The sequence below is a fragment of the Triplophysa dalaica genome, chromosome 13 (assembly GCF_015846415.1).
Source record: "Triplophysa dalaica isolate WHDGS20190420 chromosome 13, ASM1584641v1, whole genome shotgun sequence".
Taxonomy (NCBI): domain Eukaryota; kingdom Metazoa; phylum Chordata; class Actinopteri; order Cypriniformes; family Nemacheilidae; genus Triplophysa; species Triplophysa dalaica.
Window position 1 is genome coordinate 11017028 of NC_079554.1, and position 17795 is coordinate 11034822.

Here is a 17795-nt window from a genome sequence, read left to right on the forward strand (position 1 = left end):
ACCTACCTGTACTCCCAACTTGCGTATTTCATTTCTTTACTTTCGATAAACATGTCAGAAGAACATGGGAGTCATTTTTATACAGCAATTTAATGCAGCTTTAAAAATAATTGCCCATACACTCCTGCAGGAAAATATGTGTCAGTCTCATGTAAAAAATGATTTCAGTTGGAAATAGAAAATGTTTGCATAACAGCCTGATCCACCATCAATCAATGACAAAGTTACTTCATTAATAAATAAAATAAATTCTTTAGTTATATTCACTAATTGATTTATAAGGGTTCACTAATTGTTATTACGTCATGTCTGGACTATACTGATGCAGTGGAGCTGAACAAATACACAGACTCCAGCACATTTCCTGACCAAAGCTCTGATATTCATATTCTTCTGCCTCATTACAACTGTGGGTATGTGTGTGGGCAGTTATAAAGCTAATGGCTTGCAGGGGGCAGGTTTTAATGACCTCCTAATTAAGTCGAACCCTCCCACCATTGACCTGATCATGTAGTAGAGGTTAAAGGTCATTTACATAGAGACTGGTAACCAGTGTCCAACACCAAACTAACGGAATCGGGAATTCTCACATTTGTAGAACATATTGATCCTTTTCTTTCCACAGAGAATATAGTTCTTTATTGTCGATCCCATTCATAATAATGCACCTGCCTTAGGTCTCTCTCTCACTTACTGTCTTGTCTTTGAGTGACATGCCGTCCAGATGAATTATTCCAATCAATCCATAATAATCCATTTAATCCAAAACTATGGATTGTGAAAAGGTAAAAATACAATATTTTCCCGAAAATGAGGTGCATTACCACTTTAGTCAGCCATTCAGAAATCATTTCAATTTTTTTTTATAAAAATAAACTGAAAAAAGGGAATATATTAAATAATAATACATTTCCAAATGTTAGAACCAAGTGTTTATATTTTTTATTTGAAAAGCAGCAATTCCTCATGTATTATTCAATATATTGTAATATAATTACAATGTGCAATTCCATGTTTTAAATACATATTACATGTTTAAGTACTTAAGACTACTTTAACATCTAAAGTGTTTATTTGCTAAAACAGATAAACATTGTTTTTTTTAAATGTATGTTTTTATTATATATGTCCTCATGTTTTTATTGTGTTTAATGGAATAATTTAGCTATATTGTTTTAGTTATTATTACTTAATGAAAACAACCCAACTGCATTTTGATATTAGTTGGAATGCACATAGAAGAACATGATTTTTGAAAATGTTTAAAAACCGAGTTATGTTTTTGCTAATGAATTCTTCATTTGGAAATATATTTACTTTGCATAAGCGATATAACACATAAAGAGTACATTCCTGTAGAAAGGTGGATAAGGGTTAAACCATTAGTGGGTTTAAAAGTAACAACATGCCTTCAAAGGTAAAATCTGCTTTTAAAACCTTTAGATGACATATGCAGCAACAAGTTGAATCAAATGTAACTGGAAATGCAAAATTCAACAAACATTTTTTTTTTGCCTATAATAATAATTTTTGTTCTAAAATATATTTATCAATTATTACCAATTATTCTTGACTTTCTCGGTTCCCAAGGGACATTACTAGAGAGTTTCAGAGGTCTACACCACCCCCGCCCCCTAATGGGGGGGTGTTAATATAGTCGCTTTTGCCCTGGTGGTAAATGGGAACAGTTTCTCTTGTGTTAATTCTCTATTTTGTCGCTGTCTGTGTCCAAGACCTCTCAGCGTTCAGTCTCTTATTCTGCACTAAACGCTCAGTCACCCCCCTTTCTCGTTCCACGTTTCCCTCCTTCTTCCCCCCTTTTCACTTACCCCACTTCTTTTCATGAGGCCATCTAGATTATGTTGCTAAGGAGATTTTTTTCCTCCTCTCTCTTTTTGCCTTTTTTCCCCTGTTTTCCATTGATTTGGTGTTAATGCATTTTCAATGCCCCTTGGTGTGTGCAGGGGGAGTGAGGGGGGGCAATGTGAGTGCAGTCCTAACACTCACTAGAGGAATTTTACTCTAAAGGGGTCGCTGGGAGGGGGCTGCCCAAAGAGCTCCACTCAAGTGAAAAATTTGGTGATTTTTACCAAGCATGGGAGCTGGCTCACCAAGACGCACACAAGCGCTCATCTACACAAACCGAGTAGTGCAGTGACCACCCACCCCTCTTGTGTCTTCCATTCTCTCTTCAGAAACACTCACAGGTGGACTTGCAAAGACTGTCATTCACCTCGCTCGTGCCAGTGGAAATACCCTGGAGACCTGTCAACTCCACTGACTGCAAAAAAGAAGAATAGAACATGTTAAAAAAAAACTGACGTAAATCAATACACATTTTCTTTCTACTAGAATCTAAAATTGCAGCATTTATTTATTTATTTTTATATATTTGAATATGACTCGCACTATAAAACAGACTTTTCCCAGGTCACAACAAAAACTTACAAAGCAATGCATTTGGCAGATGTTTTTATATATTTTTTCATCAGTGTGCATGTTCCCTGGTAGTTGAACCAGCAACCTTTCTGCTGCAAAAGCTCTACCAATTTGGCTACAGGAATATTTTTTATACAGTATAACGGCGTATTCGTTTTTTAGGCACTTTTTACAGACATCCTGTTCACACATATCTGTGCTCTCCTTGTTTGCTCTTTCGACTGTCATTCACTCTGTAATTTTGTAGTTCCAGTGATGGTGTGAAAGGCGACCTCGATGGTTTTCCGGTTTTTATAACTGTGACATGAATAATATACATAAATTCTCATGTATTTTCTCTGCATGTTTCTGTCTCTTACTTCCTTTCCTTTCTCTTTCTTTTTTTAGTTACCACAAACACTATGTTCTTTTCTGCCCAGTCGTGGAGATGATTCTAATCTAGTTATCATTCTGCTGGATTCACCAATCAGGAAGTAGCTAAATCAGGAGTTGGCAGGAAACTGAGCTGCCATGTTTGTGGGTTCTGAACCTCAAAAGTCAAAGGTCATGACATCCGTCTGACTTTGTATGTACATATGATGAGATTCTTTTGTTGGCCCCTGTTTTCCTCCCCTGCACCTGCAGATCCATGCTCGTCCTGTGTGATTGTGTGTTCAGGTGTGCGCCTTAAGGGTTTGGTCACAGCCCCTGTATAAATGTTACCAGACCAGCGGAACCACACATGACCTCCACAGTTAACCCAAAAACTTGAGCACAGTTACTACGAGCCAGTTTTTTACAGCTGCTAATCATTGAAATGACTTTGTCTAGAGGGCGTTTGTGAATACAGAGTGCTGATTCATGCATATTCATCTCTAAACATTAGTTTAGTCATCATCATGTCATATCTTTGGCAACCTGGTACAAAAAAATACCAAATGCTTGAAAAACAAATTTTGGAAACTCTTTGGTGCATACATTTAGCATTTGTTTCGATTTATGATATTAAAACTTTGACTTTAATTCAAAAAGTATTTAAAAAATGACCCGAAATATACTGGGACCTAATATAAACCGCATATTTTGCATGTGTAAATATATTATGACCTTTGTCGATGACTTTGCTTTCTAGGCTACTCTCATTTTTCAATCTGATACGACTTCTCCTTCTCCTTTCCAATGCCATGTTTGTTTGTATGTGTGTGCATGCACTTTTATGTTTGTGATGAGGGTGTTAGAAAACTAGATTAGAGAGAGAGACCAAGAGAGCAGACAGGGCCAGCATTAATTACGCAGCTTCCAGAAAGCTTGTTTACTCATTATTATGGATAATAACACATTGAGAATAAGCCAGGAGAAAGTGGTAAATACGATACTAACCTCCGTACACAATTAAACCAGTGGTTTGTCCCGTCTATGAAAGGCACTTTACAATCACACTATTCCAGAAGACATTCATACTGCTCCGAGGTGGCTCTTATATCCCTTGGGAAACGTGTTTGCAAAAGGTGAAATAAAGTCCCCCTTTCATCTTAGATGTGTTTGACTTGCTTTCTCCCGCTGAAAGTAGATCACTAATTTTATATAAAAATTAAAAGATTCATGTTCTAAATGTAAAAGCTCCCAAACGTTATATCCATCATTACAGTAATTCAAATGACTCCAGTGGTTTTATATGTCTTCTAAAGTGATATGATAGGTTGGTGATAGAAAACAAAACATCTTTTAAACCAATTTAGCATTATTGAAACCAAAACAACCACATCCAGGTGATAATTAAAACAATGATGACAACTTCAAATCACGTTGGTTCTTGTGTGTCTTGTGGCTAGTTGCATACTGTATAAACTACGACCCCCAGTTATCTTCCGTTTTTGTTTGGCTAGTGTCTAATAAAAAACACTTATATTTTGCTTAATTTATGTTCATATTAATTTATATTATTGTTTTACTGTATAGTAATTTTATTAAATTAACAAATTGTTGAATTTAGTTGTGTCATTTTATTAAAAAATATATTTGTTTAATGGTCCTGTAGTTTGGTCCAATTTAAACAAACAGTATGGTTGAGTTTGGTATCGCAGTCTAAATTCAAAATACTGGAGAGACAAGTTTAGCCAAGTAACGGTTCTTCCCGGTTTCTTTTGATTGTTATCCTAAATAACCTACAGGCACTCTATTCTTTGTGAATGTGTTCCGGAAGTTCAGTTGGGGTTACAAAGTGCCTATGCGCGGTAACGCTTGTTTATGTTGTTAAGATGAAACTGTCTATACTGTATGAAATTTCATCCAGGGACATTCAAGAATCTGACGTGACATGAAATTATTTTATCTATTCCTTCAAGTATCTTTTTTAATTTGAGTCTGTATGAGATACTGTCGAAAATGAAGAACACTTTAAGAATACTGATAAACCAAACAACATTGGTACCCAATTACTTCTATTTTATTCTCACTAAACAAATGGGTACAGTCAATGGTCACTGGGTACCGCCGTTCTTCAGTTACCAACATTCTTTAAAATATCTTCTTTTGTGTTCATACAGGGAGAATTTTCGTTTTTGGGTGAACTACCTCTTAAAACTAATCAGACAATGTAAGACTTATAATACTGCAGACTTTTTTCAGGCATAAGAAAGATCTTAGAAGCATATATTAGTTTAAAGTCTCAACTGGCCCACCTGTAACCCTTATTGATGCTCAAGAAAAAGCACATTGTGCTTCCTAGAAGAGCAATGGCTTTTATGATTAATTATCTTTGACTAATTAAAATGCTTTATACTGTCAATTCATTGTAAAGTGCTTCAGGGCCAAAGCTGTGTCACTGTGGGAAAGTAATTGACGAGCCATTAATGTTATTGACTCACATAAAGACTGTCAAACTCACACCTGTTTGCTTTGCCTATACGTTAACAATCACATACAACACTTTCAATAATACTGTACCACCTGTTTGTTCCAACCACACTCAGGCAGAGCCCTCAACGCTCTCCCACATGGCCTGTGAGAACAAGCTCCTCGCTTTTGATGGACAGCACAAGGAAGAGAAAAGAGTCAGAAGACACGACCATTCATCATCTGTTTGATCCCTTGTGGGAAAAAAACGAATTCTGGGGGACAAGGACTGAACTAGAAAAAAACAACAGCAAAACTGAGCAAATTTTTCTTTTTGTCCTTCATAGAATGGCCCATTCATTCCTCTCCATGGTTGGTACAAATTGGGCAACTGTGGACCCTTTTTCTCCATAGGCTGAGGCGTAAGGTGAAATGAGGCTAAGATCTCAATCGGGCGTTGATGTGAACAAAGTTAATCCCCCATTGGTGCCAATGTGACCCGAAAAAATCGGCTTAAAGTGGCTCCGTTAAACTGGACACAGTTTTGCCATTCAAAGGCGGCACCACTCCCCCATCCAACCCTTTCCTCTCCTCTGCCCTCATATCTGCCACCCACATACACCAGTATTGGAGCATTAAGACAAATACATTCATAACCCTGTTTTATTAAAGACTTGGGGCCCCTGGGTGTTGTGTAGGGGACTTGGGGGGCCTGCTGAGACAGTGGGGCGATTAGGATAAGCCTTCCCATGAGGGACGTGGACACGGCACAGCAGCCACTGGGTCCTAAGATGTCCGTTCCCCTCCCACCTCGAAACCTAATCCTCTATTTCATGCACATTAGCGCTGTGTAAACGGTTCGCCAGGCTGTCTTTACAGTGAGCTCCACTGCAGAGGAGAGACGCTTTACTGAAGATGCTAAGAGTTGAAGGGCTCAGTCACATTTAAAAAAAGTGAAAAAAACCTTTATATAAACTTTTTATGCATGGTATAATATATATATATCAACAAATAAAAAACAATTGTAGGATCTCATTAAGTGGAAATTTGAATATATTCATAAGTAGATTCATTAGAATTTTTTTAATCTTATCACTTTACCATTAGGACAATTTATTTTTAATAATGCTGTCAAATCGATTCATGTTTGTGTTTATATAATAGATGTGTGTGTGTTGTGTGTATATTTATATGTAGCACAAATATGTAAGTGATATATATGTATACATAATTAACATTATATTTAAATAAAAATGTATATTCATGTAAATATTTGTTATACATATGTATGTACATTTTATTTACATATAAATATACATGCCACACACATATTATATAAACACAAACATTTATTTTGGAATCGATTAATCAAAAGTTGTATCTGTAAACATTAGTGAATACAAACATGAATAATGAACTAACATGGATATCTGTATTGGCATTCATTAAAACCAATTAATAAAACATGAAAAAACTATATTGTTCATTGTTAGTTAATGTTATCTTATTTACTAATGTAAACTTATACAACCTTATTGTCAAGTGTTCCCATAAAACTTGTTATTAGACAACGTTAGCTGATACATGTGGCAATAGTTAATAATTGAACATTACTAAATGCTAAATTTTCTATTCCATGAATAAATTCAAAACAATGAATACATTTGATTCATGATTCATTCATATTTTCATGATTAATGTAATAGGATGTTTGTTCAAACTTTCACTTTAATGGTCTTGTGGTCACATTCAGCAATGCTGATTCACTTTCAGAGTATGCAGGAAGAGGTCTGATCTGTGTATATATGTGCTTATACCCCTATGTGTTTTTGTGAGAAAAGACTGTTTCTGATTAATGCGTTTAAAAGTTGTGTGTGGGCTTGTCTGACGTGTTCTGAATCATTAATAGTTCTAGCATGAGTGTGCTAGGGGTTTGTCCTCTGCTAGGGGTTTGTAATCTATAGCTGGTGAGCAGAAGCAGCTTTAAGCTAACTTTGTTCACCCAAAAACGAAGACAGTCCCGAGTCCCTTGAATTTTAGTGCAGGTACTGCCCAAAAATAAAATTCTTTCATCATTAACTCACTCTAATGACATTCCAAAACTATTTTTGTTTTCTGTAAAACAGATCAGAAATTCGGAAACACAATGAAACTGAAGGAGGATTGGTGCTTCCGGTCACATTCTGCCTAACATCTGATGATGAGAATACTGTTTTATAGTTTTCTATAATGCGTGAACTATTCCTTGAAGCCATCTTTGTTGAAAGACAGATGGCTGTTCTGGCTATCATTTAAGATATACACTGCTTAAATCTTATTTATGTAAGTCAGCATTACTGCTGTCTGTGTGAACTCACAATCCTGCTGTGTTGTGGTCTGGAAGCTGGGATGCTCTTGAAGTTCAGGCTTTTGTGTTGATGCCTTTTTTATAGTCTGAGGGCAAGAGAAAAAATGTTGGATTCACTTGGCTGACACAAGAGGCAAATCCTCTTTAAAACCACTTCAGAGGTGCAACATCTAAGAACCACAAATCATTTTGAGTAATACCTCTCTTGTTACTTTGAGAATAAACAGCAAACATTACCCTGTCAATCATTGCTTTGCTGCTGATACCACAAAGACCAAATACTATTGTAAAATATGTCACATATACTATATAAAGAGTAAATGATGACACAATTTAGATTTTTAGATGAGCTCGTCCTTTAAAGGGATATATCATTGACTACAATTCTATTGGGACCGTAGTAGGAAAATGTCAAAGGTGCCCTAGAACTGTTTGCATTACTAAATTCTTCAAAATATCTAATTTTGTGTTTCACAGAACAAAATGATACAATCATTTTTCCTTCTATGGTAGTCATTGATGTCCCAGAGATGTCAGTTGCTAACATTTTTCCAAATATCTATGAGATGTATAGAGGTTTGGAACAACTTGGATTTTTTTTGATGGAGTATATCTTTAAGTCCCATGTTACTTTTCATTCTTTTTAGGGCCACTGTATAACACAAATGCATACACTGCATTTCATAAGTGTGTTGTATGGCCATTCACATTACACTCAAAGAATTCTCTTCTTAACTTAATTCACTCTCTTCCATTGAACTGACAGTGAACTGATGCCTGGCCAACTTCCTGCTCTGTGTGTGTGTGTGTGTGCACGCACGCACGAGAGAGACAGAGAGAGAGAACAACAGTAAAAGAGATCTGAGAGAAAGTAAATGTGCGAGTGTTCGACCTGAGGCAGCGTGCCATAAAGTGAGATTAGTGCTCGTAATCTTCTGGAGCATGTGTGTCTGTGTGTGTGTGTTTTCAACTGTCTTTGTGGTGTGTTTCTGCGGTTAGTCCCTTTGGCCTCTGCTCTCTCACCCAGACAAGTGTCAAATCTCCATCTACTTTATACAATAACAAATAAAAAACAGTAGACCACAGAAATGCAACATTTGAGCCACATTGTCTGGACTTTGTCGTCCCAGGGGGCATCTTATATTTATTTTATTTATTTATTATTATTTTTCCTGGCAATAAAATGAAGCAAAGGGTTCACTCCCAAGTTTGATAAAGCGAGCTTCACTGACTGAAAAAATACATTGACTAGTACCAATGAATGCCGTGTGGGCTTTCTGTGCTCAAGGCTTCTATTATGTTGAAATTAGAGACTTGTTTGTCTAATTACAACAACACTATATACTATGAATAATTCACATCCCAGTTATCTATCCATTCTCACGTTCACAGAGACACACATTAACAATAAAGTGAACAGATCATTTAAAGGGAAGCATTCAAGCTAGGTCTGCCTTCCCCCCCAAAAAAATTTTGGGTCCCATCCAAACTTTAACAACATTAGATCACTTTAGACTGAATGGAAAGAGCTACAGGATACACTATGAGATTAAAAAGTGAATAGAGGAATCATGGAAGAAGGAGAGAGAGAGAGTAAAAAGTTGTTGTGTCGTCTCCATATATTATAATCTGTCTTATTTTACTCTACTACTAAATGTTGTATTCAACAAGAATTACCTTGATGTATTTATTTTACAAAACATTCAAATGCAAACAAGCGAAAAACAGGATATGCTTAAGTTTTTTTTTACTTTTTATTTATATATATCCGCTGGTTCTCTTGTTATTAATATTGCATGACCATTTAAAGAAAAGTATATTGATGTCTGATATTCCCTAAATATTATTTTCCCCCATTTACATGATACAGTGTATCTCAGATGCTAAAATAGCGCAGTGACTGGATTAAGATATGTGTAGTTGCTCTCCAGTGAAGTTTATTGTATGGCACATACTGCCCCCTATCGGTGGATATGAAGAATAAATAATGGCCATGAAGTAGATTCATCAGTTATTACTAGTGCATTGTGTAAACTATATTCTTTGCGAAAGTGAAATATGCTTTAACGTAGGCTACTATCTCTCTTTCCCAATATCTCTTTATTTAGAATTACTCTGTTTAGTGTTTACATTCACATGTAAGTGTAATTTAGACAATCAAAAATGTGTATTTTATAGCCTACAGTCTCCAAGGTAGTATATCCCATTTAACGTCTTGGAAATTAACACAAGCCTATAACAAAATGTCGAGTGTTAAGTTAAGCTATATTGTGTGGTTTCTATTTCACAGTGAAGGAAAGATGAGCTGTGGAGGATGTAACTTATTGGGACGACCTGCTGGTGACACAATGTCGCTTTTGTCGCCTCAAACAATCCTGATTCAGATGTCCATTAATGAACGCGCATTGTATATAATCTTTGTTTCCGATAGATATATAATACGATACCCAACTCTTCAATTATTCTGTTTTAAACAATTTGCTGCACAAATACATACCGTATCGTGCCTGACATCAGTCTTTGTGTAACCATTCAAACTTTTTTTGAAATGTTGTGGAGTGAGAGAGACGCTCGCTCCCGCTGAGAGGAACTTCCGGTCTTCTGGAATGTCAGTCGTGCTGAATTGTAACCAACAAGGCAAAACGTTTCTTTCTAAATACCTTTCTTCGTTTACTACTCTTGAACATCAAAAAGCGAGCAAACCGCAAATTAATGTTTAATTGTGTTTCTGTGGTCGACTTTTGAAGCTAGTCCTGTCGTTCATGGAAAAGTCTTTAGTCACATATGATGCAAATGATGGCGTTATTAATACCAGACGTGAAATCTCATGTTAGGAGCTGGCATGCACAGTTTTACAGAGTTTTGGGGTAGGCTTGCACTTAACTTAATTCAGTCCAGTGTCTAGCCTAGTTTATTTCAGTAAATTGTGGTAAAACATTCTCCAATCCTAACTTAATGTGGATGGACAGAGTGAGCAAGTGGGTGTAATAGGCCTGTAGATCCTGCAGTATCTATTAGCATTCCCATTTATCTCAATAAAAACTGGTTGTACTACCCATTCTTCTGATCAATGCCAGAGTTATTATTTTTTGCATATCCATTGGTGCCACAAGGTTGTAAAACTACACACTTCACTTTTACAACCCCCAATTCTGATTAATTTTCTGCACTGATCTTGCATCTTGTTGAGATCACAAGTGACTTTGACAATGTCTCCGATTTCCCAAAATATCAAAGTCTTCCAAAAGAAAAAATCTTGAACTACGAAAGAGCAACCCCTGAGATAAAAAAATCCCACACCAGTACACAAACAGAAGCACAGACATGCTCACACATGCAGAAGATGCACATGTCCATCTCCTTTATCTCCCTGACCAGAGGTACCCTCTGGGATTTCACACTCTTTATCCCTCCTCTCTTTTCTCTTCACAGAGATAAGTCCACACTGTCCCACTATCCCCTGATAGCCATGTCTCTCTGCTGTCTGTCTCCTTTAGATACATTTCTGCATGCCATTTTAAACTTTACCTTTGAACGAGCACTTATTTCTAACCTGTCACATCTGACATGTCACTCACAGGATAGAAACACTGTTCATTAGAACAAAGACGGCACATTGCAACTCATCTTGCTGTCGTCTGGTGGCTGCGGAGACATGGAGACAGTGAGAGATGGTCTGGTCTAAAGTGCAGGGATGGGTGACGTACAACAGCTACAAACATCGCATCCAACAGAGAAGATAAGAGAGGACTGCTGCTCATTAACATGCTTGCTCACACAATAACACACACACATATAATCACAAATAAACACAGTGGCACATTCAAGAGATGATGATTAAATGTTTATGCAAACACACACACACATACTGCTCGTAGACATTATTACTGGCTTGAGACATATTGATTTACAATCTCTATACGTCTCTATCGTGAACTCTTTTATTCTGAAAACTAATATAAACATTAAAAAGAAAAAAAGGATGATTGAGGGAAAAAGAGAGTTTTTTCCAAGTGAAAACTTCCTGTGCACCCAAGTGTACCCTGCTTATCTAAATCTTAATTTCCATAATGTTCTTCCTGTCTTTCCGCCATCTCAATTACTAACTTGTCCTATTTCTGGTGACACTTCATTTTCCATTCATACTACACTCCTCCCTTACAGTTGTTAGCACTTGTATTCCACCTTCTATCCGTTTATCCCACAGTGCTTTGTAAATCACTCTCTTCAAGCAGACTTTTTTATTTTGTTATGCAATATATTCAAAATTAGCTTTATTAGAAAAAGCTTTGTTCGCACACACACACACAAACAAACACAAGGATTGTTGTTGTTACAGGAGCTCCAAGAAGTAAACATACAGTATATAAAAAATAATAATAAGTAGATTTAAAATGATAAAAAACGAATACATAAATGTATAGTGGAAGAGTTATACAGTTGTGCTTAGCAAGTAGTGTATACTACAATAATGTGTATACTGTTCAATGCATTATAATACATATGCATTTATGTATTTACATAAACCCAACGGAGATTTAAACAGAAATCTCTCTATCATGTTTTCTCTCTTTCTTTACCCCTTTCTCTCTCTGTCTCAGTCCTGTTGGTCTGGTGGAGATGAAATGTGAGCTGCGTCTGATCTTCATGCTGGGGGGTCCGAGCTGTTGGCTGGACTGAACTGGAGTATAACCGACTCCACTCTCGTGATATCCAACTGATTTATGATCAGAACTTCCTGCCCTGAGCTTAACCTGCAACATTACGACCAAAACAAGCAAACTGTCGCCAAAATACCTTCCGCATATAGTTTGGAGACTTAAAAATTGAATTATTCTACCATTTCAGTTTTATCCTTCTTGTATTCTTGCATTACAACTCCATGTTCTTCCAAATTTCCAACTATAATATGCATTCAATTACATATTTGCGGTTTAAGTCATCACATTACCTATTCAGATTTTTGCACTCTACCATAATTTTCCATCTGAGGTTGGTCTGTCAGTAAAAACATTCTCGGGCCTCGTGGTCAGCGTCCATCTCGAAAACTCCATAAACTAACCTTATCCCGACCCTCGGGGGTCAGAGGTCAAAAGAGCGTAAACACGGAGACAGGCGGATGGCCCATCAGTCATATAGCACCCATCAGAGATGAACTGGAACACCCATCATCCCACATCCTGCTGAACGGAACCACATATGACATAATTCATGAGTGCCACTCTCTATTCCCCCACGCAGCCATGCTCCAAAGAACCTAAATTGCGGATCCGCCCAACATTATTGAGAAACGCTGGTCTAACGGCCATATCTGTGTTCCTCAGAGAGATGTGTGAGATCTGTGATTCATTTGGATTCACAGCCTTTTCTGTGTTTGGAATGCTAAGGGTGCTTAAATGAATATTCTGGCAGTCCACTGTCCTGGCTCTGAGACAGAGGGGACTGAAGAGTCTGGTAAAGTCATTGTTTATTACTGACAAGCTCTGAGATGTTTTACTATTACACAAGGGAGACATGAGGAGAAAGTGTAAAATAGACACAAGCAGACACACGCAGACACACACACAAACAAACACATACACACACACACACACACAACACACACACACATGTTAAACCTAGTTATCTAAATAGGGACCAATTTATTTTTGTAATCCCTGCAGAAAATCTCTAATCCAAGCGTTAATCCTACTCCGGAGAAAAAACTTTTAGGAGAAACGGATTTTAGGAGAAAAAGCATTTTATTTATGAACCACTTTTCCCTTTGAGTAAAACATGATTTGTTAGATTTAGCGAAGTTCTGGAGATATTTTCAGCACATTTTTAAAAGGGCAATAGGGAGCCTATAAAACAAGTTCTTTGTAAATATACTATACATGTCAGATTTGGTGTCTCAAACACATCTATTAAGACTACATATACACATATACAACCGCATAAAAATTAAGAGATTATATAAAAATCTGTGTTTCTGATAAATCATTTATATGTTTAGGTAATATAATAATTTATTTATGATAATGGTTTATTTTGTGCACTGCTAACAATACTTCTCCCAAATCTCCCAAAATATTGTTTCTATTTGCATTTATTTGCAAAAAGATAAAGGTAAAAATAACAGAAAAGATGCTCTTTATTTTTAAGACCTCAAATAGCGCAAAGAAAACAAGTTCATATTCACTTTTAAGCAATACAATTTCTAATTTCTGCATGTTTTTAAAATAAAGACACAGTTTTCATGTTTCTTGTCATGCTGTCAATCTTTCACATCGCTGCTGGATAACTTTGTCACTCCTGAAATGAGATTTTGTTGAAATTCAAAAGACACTGAACTGGAATGACCACAATAAATCTAGAAATGCAAATTACATTAAAATTGAATGGTCTCTTATTTTTTTCCACAGCTATATATTTACACACATAAACCAGTCAAAACTCTAATGTATATGGAGCTCTCAGTGAATTTCTTGAACAAATAGGTTTACATCATCTTATTATTTGCTACAAATGCTATCTGTTTCCACCAATCACTCACAAATTGCTGGTTTGTCGCTGTTATTTTCCTCTAATTAGGTTCAACTGTATTTATGACTAAACCCTTATTGCCTCATTGTAGATGTTCTGCGGTTCTAATTGGCTAATGGATATTTTACCCAGAGTTCAACTCTCATCCTGTGGCAGCGAGCTGATGCGCATTTACACCCATGTGGGATAACTCGACAACAGCCCGGGGAGGTCAGCAGGGTCATTACTCTGACAACTCAAGATTAATGAGGTGTTTACCACAGTTGGTGAATGACCAGTGTGTGGATCTGTCACCACAGATTCATACACAACACTCACTCTCTCTCTCATTCACAACTGATACTGAACACTTAAACAGAGGTGTCAGATTGACCATGTCCTTCTGGCACGAGCAGATACGGGGAGTCTTTAAACAAATTATGATGACATATGAACTATCACAGGACACATCCAAATCTTCTTTATCTCATGTTCATAGATTCACACATACCCTGAGTATATTACGAACTAATCGTATGTTTGCAATTCTTTGGACTCTTGCTAATGACCGACTGTACATGTAAGAAATATGTGTAAGAAACATCTTCAATTGTAGCATGTTCACTGATGTTTATTTGCTTATACGTGGTGCTTGTGTACTGTGGACGTGATCTGTTTGTGCAGGTGGTGGGGAAGTAGAAACATGCTGTTACGTCTCCTTTCTCTGTCTGTAACAACGATGACCTCTCACCCTGAGCGACGACTTTATGTGTTGTTATGGGCGGAGATGGGGCGGGCTTCTGCAGTGTACAGTAAACTATTAGGGGCAGTTTCACAGGCGGGGCTTAGATTGAGTCAGTAGGCTTTATTCAAACATTTACTTATAGATTTTGCAAAGAAAAACATTACTGGTTTGCATCTTCTTGAGAAACAATGGCACTGATTTTTTTGTTATGTTATTGTTGTTTTCAGTTAAGACAGCTCAAACATGCATTTTAGTGTGGGACTAAGCTGAAATTTTTTGGAGGATCTCTTGCCAGAAATGCAATATGATATACATAACTATGTCTTCAGGGATGTATAAATTCCTTACATAATGAAGGGTTATGTTTTATTACCTTACAATGAGCTATTTCTCTCTACATACACAGTGGGTCCCCTAACTAAGTACTACATGTTTCAGCCACCATAGTGCCTAAAAAGGGAGGGGTGGCGTTAGCCATTGGTTGCAATCTCACCGCTAAAATGTTGATAAATTTCATGCACGGGACCTTTAAGCTTTGTCTGTGAAACCAGGACTGTAGTAAATCCTGATTTTTTTAACCTTGACCTTTACACTAAGATGTCATTGCTGTTTCTTTTAATTAATACATTAATTCAGAGCTTCAAGTTGCTCTATAAATCAAACATTCAGTGAAATATGGTGCACATTTTAATGTATTCTCCAACAAAGTGAAAGTTAATTTAAATTAAAAACGTTCCTTATGCAGGCAGCTCCATAGAAACTAAGGGAACCCTGTTAAACCCTGTTTTCATTTTCACTTAAGTATTTGTGCTTTATCTAAATGCAATACAGAACATTTTAGAGACTCTGGTTAGAGAATATGGTTGGTTTTGCAAGGAAGTTGCAAACGTTAAGACATTTTAACCCATTGCAAAACTCTGATTGAGAAACAATGGCTTGATCATCTTTGTCAAATCCAGCAACCTACGCACAAAAAGATCGCTTTGCAAGCCAATGACATATAAAACTATCGTCATCTTGGAGTTTGGGGGAGGGAAGAAACAAATCATTAACATCTAAATTAACCCACTTCCGTAGCCCGGTGCTTATGGCTTCTGTAATATTTAAAGATTACATTCTTCAAATAATTACCATGTAGACATAAGTTTTAAAACATATAATAAAGTGTGCTGTATCATAATCCAATATTTAATCAAAGCATGGCTCCATATGCTTCCACAGAGGTCTGTGCTGAGCCTGGAATATCTACTTACCAAAAAATCCCCAATGAGTAGTCCTCTCTCACACTTCCCATCAGCTGCTCCGCTCTACTGTAACTCAGTTTAGCTGAGCCAGAATAAGGTCATTGTTGTCTAAAAGGCAACTGAACACTCAACAGTATAAAACTAAAGCCAACATCAACAATCGGCACACTGCCATCCACGTGAATGCTTAACTCAAGGCATAATGACAGCTCGTATATTTTATATCTTTCTAAGGTATAACCCATGCTTTTGTGACAGGCTTTCAGCAACACTACATAAAGACCTGAGCTTCTACCCCACATCTGGACCCTGCCGCGGGACATGTGGTCAGGGACCACTGCCAACATTGAGAATCAACTAGAAAAAGCATTTTAGCCAGAGGAAAGAGGGGAATCCATTGTCATGATATTGTTTGCTAATCTGGCCCCGGGGATTACGCTCAGCACTACAAATTTTTACTAAGTATTTCACCATAAAAATATTCAACTCCATACAACACAGTTACAGAACAACTTAACCTCTCTGGGATTTATTACTTGAATAGCCCTCATATTAAACTTTAACATGCTCCATGTAATGGTCGCCATTTATTCTGTAATATCAGATTTATGGTGTCGCAACAGTGTTCATTTAGGGCAAACTTGTTCCTACCAGTCTGGCTCTGTGGGGTTGGTGTGGTCCTTTGATGGATGACATTACATGGTCAGTTTGCGTTCTCTCTTAAGGAAACTATGCAGATTTGTACAGTTAGGCAAGGGATGCTAATTTGATTAATCATGTATGAAATGTCACTGTAAAGGCAGTTTATGGCTCAATATCAAGATTTGTTCCATGGTAAAATTTCATTAACCCAGTCTATTTGATCCAGGCAACTGTTATTTACTTTATTAAACTTATAGAAACACACTTAAAAATAAACTAGTGCCTTCTGAGTTAAGAGTGCGTGCTGCATTTTTTTCATTAAATATCTCTCTAACACATAGATACACACACACATCAATTTCCTCTTTTTTACAGGCATTTTTGGCCCGTTTCGTTTGCATAATGGAGATTGAAGAATGTTTATACATTTGGTCTTTGCTGAAACACAGACGCAGAAAGAGAGTGAGAGGGGCTGAAATGCAAACATCATACAGACATGGAAAGACAGCATGAGATGGTGTGAAAGAGTAAAATAAAGGGGGTTAGAAAGAGGTGAAGTGGACTGACGGAGAGAGAAAGGTGGAGTGTGCTCTAACAGGCCCCAGATGGTGGGGTCTAAGCAGTTCATTGTTCTGAATGATGGATCTCCAGTGAGAATACTGACCAGCGCCTGACCAGTCATAACCCATATCGGGGGCCCGATAAAAAACACTGCCGTCCAAACAAACACATACATATTGATATTTTCAAACCTTAGCAGAGCACCTAATCATCTCACAAACCTGTTAAAGGGCAGATTTAATGCTGTTTCTTGCATTCTGACGTCTTTACAATGTTAAACGTGTTGGCTTCTCATGCTTAGCATGGTCAACTTGTTAAAAAATGAGTTGGACGTATGACGTAGTATTTCTGTGCTTAATACACTCCCAGCACTCCAACTTGTTTTGAAAAGTCTTGATAAATCTGGATCCCTGTTTCGTAATAGGGATCCCTATCCTTTTATTGCATGGGCAACTCTCCCGGAAAAGCTCGGGAAGGTGGAAGACATAACCAGCTCATG

The 17795-nt window shown here is 37.1% G+C and overlaps 1 protein-coding gene across 3 annotated transcripts in view; it reads right to left on the reverse strand.

Annotated features, from left to right (window-relative positions):
• The window catches only part of gsx2 (GS homeobox 2), a 37243-nt gene that overhangs the window by 14911 nt on the left and 4537 nt on the right, over positions 1–17795 (reverse strand). Inside the window, exons 1-3 of one of the 3 annotated variants that reach the window (XM_056764825.1) lie at positions 10098–10163; positions 7611–7686; positions 2167–2281 (exon numbers count right to left, since the gene is read on the reverse strand). The gene's annotated coding sequence lies outside the window, so the exon portion shown is untranslated. Of the gene's footprint in view, positions 1–2166; positions 2282–7610; positions 7687–10097; positions 10164–17795 lie in introns of those variants that run through there. The other 2 variants (XM_056764826.1, XM_056764824.1) reach the window with 2 other exon arrangements.